Source organism: Nicotiana tabacum, chromosome 11 (genome assembly GCF_000715075.1).
Source record: "Nicotiana tabacum cultivar K326 chromosome 11, ASM71507v2, whole genome shotgun sequence".
In the NCBI taxonomy this organism is placed as follows: Eukaryota; Viridiplantae; Streptophyta; class Magnoliopsida; order Solanales; family Solanaceae; genus Nicotiana; species Nicotiana tabacum.
In genome coordinates, this window is record NC_134090.1 from 138,400,777 (window position 1) to 138,411,399 (window position 10,623).

The 10,623-nt window shown below is 43.1% G+C and overlaps 1 long non-coding RNA gene across 1 annotated transcript; it reads left to right on the forward strand.

Moving 5' to 3' along the window:
- The first annotated feature begins 2,626 nt into the window (after nucleotides 1-2,626).
- LOC107776478 (uncharacterized) lies at nucleotides 2,627-4,343 on the forward strand. Its single transcript, XR_012696979.1, has 2 exons — nucleotides 2,627-3,524; nucleotides 4,174-4,343. It is a non-coding gene; the product is annotated as an uncharacterized LOC107776478 (long non-coding RNA).
- Nucleotides 4,344-10,623: the final 6,280 nt, after the last annotated feature.

Below are 10,623 nucleotides of genomic sequence, written 5' to 3' on the forward strand. Positions count from 1 at the left end.
GTCACATAAATGCACCCGTTGTTTTGACATATTTTAACATCGTTGAGATTTGGATTTGGGTCACATAAATGTGCACCCGAGTTTAGGAAAGTGAATTATTAAATGGCGCGCCTAAAGCAACTACGCGTTTGCAACTTTGCGAAGGGCCATGGAAATTTGCTATATGGCACGCCTCGATTTTTAATTTCAAAGGATTTTATTATTCGAAGTTGTATAATCGGGTTACATGAAATGCACCCCCGAATTAAGATTCACATACCGTAACCATGCCACGGGAATCGTACTCATGACCACGATAACTTAATTACCCATAGTTACGATGTTCGAGAGTTAGTGAATTTCCCAAGATTTTGACAATATACCAACATTCAAACATTGGCCATTTAAACAAATGCATTTATATATTAAACACACGTTAATACACTATAGAACTGATGCCTATTCATCATACAAATGCTACATAACTAATTTTATAAGGAATGTCCATTATCCAAACACACTACAGTGAAATCATAAGAAGCCAACTAAACATTTTTAATAAATTTCCAACATTGATAGTACTCTCTGATTTCACACTTCATCTTAAACACATCACAATGCTTTAACAAACACATAAAAGAACGAAAATAGTTGTCAAACGATCATGGGAATGAAACAGACGAGGAATGAATAATTCCATACAATTCTGAAATTTATATCATTCAAACAAAATGTAATACCTGATTACAACATCACAAAGACAAACAGAGAATAAGTCTCTTCAAAATGAATCCGAGTTCAGCTGACTTGCATCTCCAAAATTGGATGGAGACGTGACCAAGACCAACGAAACTTCGACTTCGGAATTTGTCGGAAGTCGATGAAACATAGGCAAACCTCGACTCCTCAGCCTCGAAACTCGCCGGAAAGTCGAACTAAACTAGAAAACGAAACCAGCAAACTCCATGACAGGGAGTAGCGATTTGGGGGGTCCAAGTTTGGTTGGTTCGTCGTGTTGAAGCCAGAGATGAACAGGTTGGTTCGTTGGTGTTGAAATAGGTGACTCAGCAGGGTGGGGGTCGTTGGTTTGGTCGATATAGAGAGCTGGGTCGTTTGGGGTGGTCGTTGGCTGTGTGTCTCTGTGTGTTGTTGGAGCAGAAAGGGTAGGCTCCGATGTGGGAGAGGGGTCGCGAGGAAGACGACGCAGGGGGGGGGGGGGGTTCGTTCCCTGCGCAACTGCTCGCAGCTTTTCTGTTTTTCCAGCCTTTTCTTTTTCAGCGTTTTTTGTTCTTTTTGTTAGCCTCTTTCCATGCGCAACCTTTTTCGTCTCTCCTTTTCTTCGTTCATCCGTGTTTTATATAGTATATAGTCTAGGTTTTTTTTTGGGTAGGGTTTTAGGTTAATGGGTATGGGCCTAGGAATTATAGGCTTGGCAATTGTGGGCTAGGCCCAAAATTAGGCCTAAAGATGGGTTGCTCGAGCCCAAGCTCTATTCTTTCGCTGCAAACGAGATTAAAAATACGGGCCCATTTGTTAATTATTCCTACTTATTCAAATAATTATTAAAATAAAACTAACCATTAAAAAAAATCTAAATTTTGATATTTTTCAAATATCATATTAAAATAAAAATACGATACTATTTTGTGTTTTTTTTAGATTAAAAATGACTACAAAACATTAATGATCCCATATTTTTTTAATTTTCATTTTCCTTGTAGCAAAATAATGTAAAAGAGTCAAAATTAATTATATTAGGTCTAAATTAAATATTTTGCGCTAAAATATGAAAAATCTTGGGGAGGGTCAAAAATCACATGTCTACACCGACTACAAGTTGTGATGTGAGACGGAGGCCTAAGGGGAGAATGCCCTGGAATTTTGGACTCATTCACAGAACAGTCGCCTAGATGGCAAGGGAAGTTCTAAAGTATTCGGAAGGTATAAGTTACGAAAATGATAAGTGCATCATTCAACATTCAAGGACGAATGTTCCAAAAGGGGGAATAATGTTACGCCCCGCAATATTACGTCAATATCACGTTCCGCAATATTACATTATGGTGATGTCACGCTTCTAGTATTAAGGTACGATGATGTTGCACCCTGAAGTATTGTACGTAGAATTTGTCGTAAGGTAATTAACATCAGTCCAAGTAAAAGATTATTTGGAGGTTATAAGGATTATGCTATTTCACAAAGTGATTAGTAAATTTGTGAAGGTGAGAGGGGAAGCAAGTTGAAGAAAATGAATTTCGTTGAAAGTGGCCAATTTGGGATAAAATACGGGTCGAGCGATAATACTCGATAATTATAAACTAGTACCTTGCGAGATACCATATGACCACAGTAGTGTAATATATAAAGTATATATGAAGTAATTTGAAAATAAAGAGAATTTTAAGTACTTTGTGATAATTCTTAAATTATGCGAGTAATAGATTAATTACCGGGTAACGAAATATTACCCGATTAACTAATAAGTGGATAAATTTAACAAAAATCACCTCCCAATGAGGTACGTGGAAGCCCCTCCTTTTATCTAGGTGACTCATTAATCAACTTTAATAGGTGTCACAAGAACAATTTGAAAGTCTTATGAAGACTTTATAGTGAACCTTATCACATCAAAATGTGATAACAAACATTTCACTTAAAAGATTAAGAAAACCATTCTGTCAACTATCGTTTCAAACCAAGAAACATTTCAATTTCGTCCAAGTTCCTTAGCTTAATCAAAATTCTACCGTGGTTTTTCCAAAAAACTTGGAACAGAGTTGTTTTCGTCCAAATTATTTAGTTAAGGTTCGATTGGAAATTCAAAGAACAACAACAATTTGGTTCAAATAAATTCCAGGAACAGGTATGTTAAGGCTAAGCTCTTCTTTCATTTGGTATGATCTCGTCATTATATTCATATCCCAGAATTTACGCATATTTTGCTAGTTTCGCAAATTGCGTATATTTTCCTAGTATTGTAAGTTATAATATTCTCCTTATCGGGACTTCATATTAATTTGAGTATTTCATTCTTCAAGTCAAGAGAGCAGAGATTTAAATATATAGTATTAAAAGTATTTTCATTACCATCGAGCTATAATCGATGGGAAGGCCTCTATTGGGTAACCTCTGATCAGATGGTAAGTTATATGATGATCCTACTGTGGCCGAGCGCATATGAGCGAGCCCAGTTGGTCGAGATACAAAGCCTAGTATGGCTGAGCGCTTATGAGCGAGCCTACTGCAGCAGAGAAGATATATATGTATACCGAGCCTTATACCGGACAACTATTTTACTTACTATATTGAGAGAGTTGAGTCAGTATCATCAGGTAAGTATATATTCAGATTATCTTTGACTTCCAGCTACTTGCAGTTATTATATTATGAGTTCAGTTTCAACTTTCAGTATATTGCCTTACATACTCAGTACATCATTTCGTACTGACGTACCTTTTCTGGGGGCGCTGCATTTCATGCGTGCAGGTCAGATAGACAGACGGGTAGGCCTCCTCAATAAGCATTGCCCGAGTTCATCTTGATCGGTAAGCTCCAAGCCTTTCGGAGTTCCCGAGTCTAGAGCCTTATGTACATCTTGTATATATATATGTTATGAGTAGGTTGTGTAGCTGATCCGATCACAGTATATCCATCAGTAGAGGCTTGTAGACATATCCTATCAATTAGTGCAATATGTTGGGCTTGCAGGTCTTGTATGTATATTTGGTTGGTTTGTCAGCAGTAATAGTTATGATGGCCTTGTCGGCCCAGTTATATATTGACATTTAGTCAATATTCGCAGTTATCTTGCAATGTGGCCCATAGCCAAAATATGACATCATATGTTCAGAGTCCCTAAGTTGCAAGTTAGTACACAAGGATAGGTGAGGCACGGGGTGCTAGTCTCGCCCCTAGGTTTGGGGTATGACAGATTGTAATTATTGGTGTTGAGTTGTGTTCCTTTCCGTGTTTACCTTGCTTCTGTATAGTTGTTGATGTCCTGTAAATCCTGTGTTACTTTACTGCTGTACTTATTTATCCTGTTCTGTTCTATATTGTTGATCTTTATATTTTATTTACTCTCAGTAGAGCCTTGACCTTTCTCGTCACTACCCGACCGAGGTTAGGCTTGGCACTTATTGAGTACTGCTGTGGTGTACTCATGCCCCTTCTGCACATGTTTTTCATGTGCAGATCCAGGTACTGCGACCCAGTCCTATCACCCTTGAAGCGAGGCGACTGCTCCAGCGACTTTGAGGTATATCTGCCGCGTCCGCAGACCGAGGAGTCCCTCTCTATTCTAGCTTTTAAACATTTGCCCTTATGTATTTCTTTCCCTTGTTAGATATTCTAGAGTTAGACTGTGTAATGATCTTTAGCTTGTGATTCATAGGTTTCCGGGTCTTGGAAGCATGTATTGGTTTTAGAGTTAACTATTGTGTATGTCGAGCAGCACTTTTAAATACTGTTTTATCGTTCTTCATCATGTTTTAAATTGATTTTATTCCGCACTTGGTTTATCTTCTACAATCTAGGCTTACCTAGTCGTAGGGACTAGGTGCCATCACGATTGTTCACGGAGGGCGAACCGGGGTCATGACAAGTTGGTATCAAAGCTCTAGGTTCATAGGAGTCATGGATCACAAGACGGTTTATTAGAGTCTCGCTGATCGATACAGAGACGTGTGTACTTATCTACGAGAGGCTATATAACTGTTAGAAAAATTTCACTTCATTATTTTCCCTATCATGCAATATTATTAACATCACAATTCTAAACTTCTGTCTTCTATTCTCACCGATGGTGAGGACACGCGCTACCCGAGATGATGAAGCACCTGCGCCCCCTACTGCAGCCATTAGAGGCCATGGCTGGGGTAGAGGCCGAGGATGCACATGTGGTGCAGCTAGAGCACCTGCGCGAGCTGCCGCCGAGGTACCACTATCAGTTCCAGTTGAAGTACAGGCACCTGACACGCCCACTGCTACCACTACTCCAGCTCTTCAGGAGACTTTGCACAGTTCATGAGCATGTATACCACTCTGGCTCAGGCAGGGTTGCTTTGCCTTGCTGCAGCTATATCTCAGGCGGGGGGAGGAACACAGATTCCCGCCGCCCGCACTCATGAGCAGCGATTGCATGTTCACCAGGTCACTGAGATTATTCCTGTACCGCCTGCAGTGCTAGTTTAGCCCTAGGATAGGGCAGCGACTTCCGAGGAGGAGCAACTAAGGCTTAAGAGGTTCAAGAGGTACAAGCCTCCTGTATTTAGCGGTCTAGCATCGGAGGATGCTCTAGGATTTCTAGATGAGAGTTACCGCATTCTCCGTACCATGGGTATATCAGGATCGAGTGGGGTTTCCTTCACTACCTTCCAGCTTCGAGGAGCCGCCTATGAGTGGTGGTGCACCTATGAGTTAGACAGTCCGGATGAGGCTGCTTCACTGACTTGGACTTAGCTTTAAGATCTATTCCTGAGAGAGTATGTTCCTCAGAACCTTAGGGACGCATGGCGCACCAAGTTTGAGCATTTGCACCAGGGTGCTATAACTGTCTCAGAGTATACTGTTCGTTACACCAGTTTGGCTAGGCATGCACCAACCTTGGTTTTAACTGTTCGCGAGAGATTTCGCCAGTTTATTGAGGGCCTTATTTGTAGCATCAGGTCTAGCATGGCTCGTGAGTTGGAGATGGATATTTCTTATTAGCAGGTGGTGAGCATTGCTAGGAGGATTGAGGGTATGCATGCTAGGGAGAGAGAAGAGAGAGATGCCAAGAGGTCTCGAGAGTCGTGCCATTTCTTTGGTGCCCATGCCCAATCAGCACGTTGTCATGGTAGGGGTTATATGAGTTGCATTGTTCATTCATCTCTTCCAGTAGCCAGTGATATTCCAGCTCCTCCCAAACCTCAGGAGCCTTATTAGGCACCTTCGGTATTTAGCGCGCCTCCTGCGCGGGGTGCTTTCAGAGGTCAGACCAGCAGACCTGGCCCAAGCCAGTCACAGCCACCACGTACTCCTAGAGCTTATTTTGAGTGTGGTGACACCCATCATATGGTAAGGGATTGCCCCAGACTTGGAAGGGGTGCACCTCCACAGGCATGTCAGCCACAGCGTGCCCCGCAGAGTTCTCAGGCTATGGTTACAGCTCCAGTTGCTACCCCACCTACTCAGCCAGCTAGAGGTGGAGGTAGGAGAGGTAGAGGTCGCCCTAGATGCATCGGTTCTATTCGATCCAGGATCCACTTACTCTTATGTGTCTTCTTATTTTGCTTCGCATTTGGGTGTATCTCGGGATTCTTTGAGTTCCCCTATTTATGTTTCTACTCCTGTGGGAGATTCTCTTGTTGTGGACCGCATTTATCGGTTATGTTTGGGTTCTCTTAGTGATTTTGAGACCAGAGCTCTTGGGCATGGAGTGGTTGTCGCCCCATTATGCTATTCTTGATTATCACGCCAAAACTATGACACTGGCTATGCCAGGTGTATCGCGTGTTGAGTGGAGGGGTACTTTAGATCACACTCCCAGTAGAGTTATTTCTTTTCTTAAAGCTCAGCGTATGGTTGAGAAGGGGTGTACCGCTTATTTAGCTTATGTGAGATATGTCAGTATTGATACCCCTTCAGTTGATTCAGTCCTAGTAGTACGGGATTTTCCCGATGTGTTTCCAACTGATCTTCCAGGCATGCTGCTTGATAGAGATATCGATTTTGGCATTGATCTATTTCCAGGAACTCAGCTCATTTCTATTCCTCCGTATTGTATGGCTCATCTTGAGTTGAAGGAGTTGAAGGATCAGTTACAGAAATTTCTTGATAAGGGTTTTATTTGGCCTAGTGTATCACCTTGGGGTGCTCTTGTCTAGTTTGTGAAGAAAAAGGATGGTTCTATGTGTATGTGTATTGATTATCACTAGTTGAACAAGGTTGCAGTGAAGAACCGTTATCCTTTACCTCGTATTGATGATCTGTTTGACCAACTTCAGGGCGCATGTGAGTTTTCTAAGATTGATATGCGCTCAAGTTACCATCAGTTGAAGATTTGGGAGCCAGATATCCCGAAGACTTTAGGAATCGGTATGGTCATTACGAGTTCCTTGTTATGTCATTTGGGCTGACCAATGCCCCATTAGCCTTTATGAAATTGATGCACAATGTTTCGACTGTATCTTGACTCGTTCATCATTGTCTTTATTGATGACATTCTGGTGTATTCCCGGAGTCGGGAAGATCATGAGAAGCACCTGAGGACTATGCTTCAGACTTTGAGAGAGAAGAAGTTATATGCTAAGTTCTCGAAATGTGAGTTTTGGATGGATTCAGTGGCATTCCTAGGCCACGTGGTATCGAGTGAGGGTATTCAGGTGGATCCGAAGAAGATAGAGGACGTGCAGAGTTGTCCCAGAACATCCTCAACTATAGAGATCTGCAGTTTCCTTGGCTTGGTGGGTTACTACCGTCGTTTTGTGGAGGGGTTTTCATCGATTACAGCCCCAATGACCAGGTTGACCTAGAAGGGTGCTCTGTTCCAGTGGACGGAGGAGTGTGAGGAGAGCTTTCAAAAACTCAAGAAAGCTTCGACTACAACCCTAGTTTTGATATTGCCTATAGGATCGGGGTCTTATACGGTCTATTGTTATGCCTCGAGGGTTGGCCTAGGAGCAATATCGATGAAGAATGCTAGGGTGATTACCTACACATCCAAACAGTTGAAGATACATGATAATAACTACCCTGTTCACGACCTTGAGTTAGCTTCCATTGTTCACGCCCTGAAGATTTGGCGCCATTATTTATACGGGGTTCGCTGTGAGATTTATACTGACCATCAGAGCTTGTAGCACATGTTCAAGCAAACAGATCTAAATTTGCGCTAAAGGAGGTGGCTAGAGTTGTTCAATGATTATAATATCACCATTGTGTACCACCCGGGCAAGGCCAATATGGTGGCCGATGCTTTGAGTCGCCAGGCGGAGAGTTTGGGAAGTTTGGCTTATTTACCAGCATCAGAGAGGCCTATGGCGATGGATGTTCAGGCCTTAGCCAGCCAGTTTGTGATATTGGATCTTTTAGAGCCTAGTCGGGTTCTAGCTTGTGTGGTTTTTCGGTCTTCCTTATTTGATCGTATCAGGGAGTGGCAGTATGATGACCCTCATTTGCTTGTCCTCAAGGACAAGGTTCAGCACGGTGATGTTAGAGATGTGACTATTGGTGATGATGGGGTATTGAGGATGCAGGGTCGGATTGTGCACCCAATGTTGATGGGCTTCGAGAGTTGATTCTAGGGGAGGCCCATAGTTCGCGGTATTCCATCCATCCGGGTGCCACGAAGATGTATCAGGATTTGAGACAACACTATTGGTAGAGGTGGATGAAGAAAGATATAGTTAAATTCGTAGTTCGGTGTCTCAACTGTCAGTAGGTGAAGTATGAGCACTAGAGGCCGGGTGGGTTGCTTCAGCATATAGAAATTCCGGAGTGGAAGTGGGAGCGGATCACCATAGACTTTGTTGTTGGGCTCCCACGGAATTTGAGAAAGTTCGATGCTATTTGGGTGATTGTGGACCGGCTGACCAAGTCCGCTCACTTTATTCCTGTGTGTACTACTTGTTCCTTAGAGCGGTTGGCAGAGATCTATATCCGGGAGATTGTTCGTCTGCATGGTATTCCGGTTTCCATCATTTCAGATAGAGGTACTCAGTTCACATCACAGTTTTGGAGAGCAGTTTAGCATGAGTTGGGTACTCGGGTGGAGTTGAGTACAACATTCCACCCGCAGATAGACGGATAGTCCGAGCGCACTATTCAGATTCTTGAGGATATGCTCCATGTGTGTGTGATTGCGTTTGGAGGGCCTTGGGATCAGTTCTTGCCATTGGCAGAGTTTGCTTACAACAACAACTATCAGTCTAGCATTCAGATGGCACCGTATGAGGCTGTATATGGTAGGTGGTGTAGATCCCCAGTGGGTTGGTTTGAGCCGGGTGAGGCCAGATTATTGGGCACATACTTAGTTCAAGATGCTTTGGAGAAGGTTAAGATGATTCAGGATAGACTCCGCACAGCCCAGTCCAAACAGAAGAGTTACGCGGACCAGAAGGTTCGTGATGTTTCCTATATGGTTGGAGAGCGGGTTCTGCTTCGGGTTTCATCTATGTAGGGCGTTATGAGATTTGGGAAGAAAGGGAAGTTGAGTCTGAGGTTTATTGGCCCTTTTGAGATATTGAGGCGTGTTGGGTAGGTTGCTTATGAGCTCCCCTTACCTCCCAGCCTGGTAGGAGTTCATCCGGTATTTTATGTTTCGATGCTCCAGAGGTATCACGGTGACCCGTCGCACATTTTGGATTTCAGTACAGTCCAGTTGGACAAGGATCTATCCTATGTTGAGGAGCTAGTAGCAATATTGGACATGTAGGTTAGAAAGTTGAGGTCAAAGAACATTGCATCAGTAAAGGTTCAATGGCGGGGCCAGCCGGTCGATGAGGCTACCTGGGAGACCAAACAGGATATGCGCAGCCGTTACCCTCATCTTTTCACTACTTCAGGTATGTCTCTATGCTCGTTCGAGGACGAACGAATGTTTAAGTGTAGGAGGATGTGACGACCCGGCCGGTCGTCTGAAGAATTAATGCCCCGATCCCCTATTAACTTCTTTCCCCGTATTTATTTCTGCTATTTTGATTTGCCGGGATGTTCGATTTTGAGTTTGAGAGTTTTGGGACACTTAGTCCCTAAATGAGAGCTTAAGTGTTGGAAAGTTGACCGTAGTCTGATGGTTCTGTTAGATCCTTTGGGTGATTTCGGGGTTAGGAGCATGTTCAGAGTGTATTTGGAGGTCCGTAGCTAATTTAGGCTTGAAATGCCGGAAGTTGAATTTTTGAATTTTCCGGTTCGATAGTGAGATTTTGATCCGAGGGTCGGAATGGAATTCCGAGAGTTGCAATAGTTCTGTCATGTCATTTGGGGTGACGTGTGTGCAAAATTTCAGGTCATTCGGACGAGGTTTGATAGACTTTTTGATTGAAAGCGTATTTTTATAGTTTTTGGAATTCTTAGGCTTGAATCGGATGAAAAATAGGTGTTTTGATGTTGTTTTGAGCGTTCCAAAGGTTTGGACAAGTTTAAATGACGTTTTAGGACTGGTTGGCAGGTTTGGTTGAGGTCCCGGGGGCCTCAGGTGTGTTTCGGATGCTCTACGGGACATTTAGGAAGTTAGAGAAATTACAGAAAATTGCAGCAGCCCAGTTCTGGTTTCCTTCTTCGCATTTGTGAGTGGGGCCTCGCGTACGCGAAGAGGAGCTGGGGCTGGGGAGATTTAATATTTCGCGTTCGCGAAGTTTCTCCCGCGTTCGCGAAGCTGAGAGGCCTTATACCTATGCGTTCGCGATGGTGTTCCCGCGTTCGTGTAGGAGGATGAGATTGTGCATCGCGTTCGTGACTAGGGCATCATGTTCGCGATGAAGGAAAGCTGGACCAAGCGAAGTTGTGCTTCGCGAACGCGAAGGTCCTTCCACGTTCGCGAAGAAGGAAATACCTGGGCAGAATATAAATTTCAAAATCGAGAGTTTAGCCATTTTTATCAAAACTTAAGTTTGGGAGCTCGGATTTGAGCGAGATTTTGAGGGATTTTCAGAGATATCAATT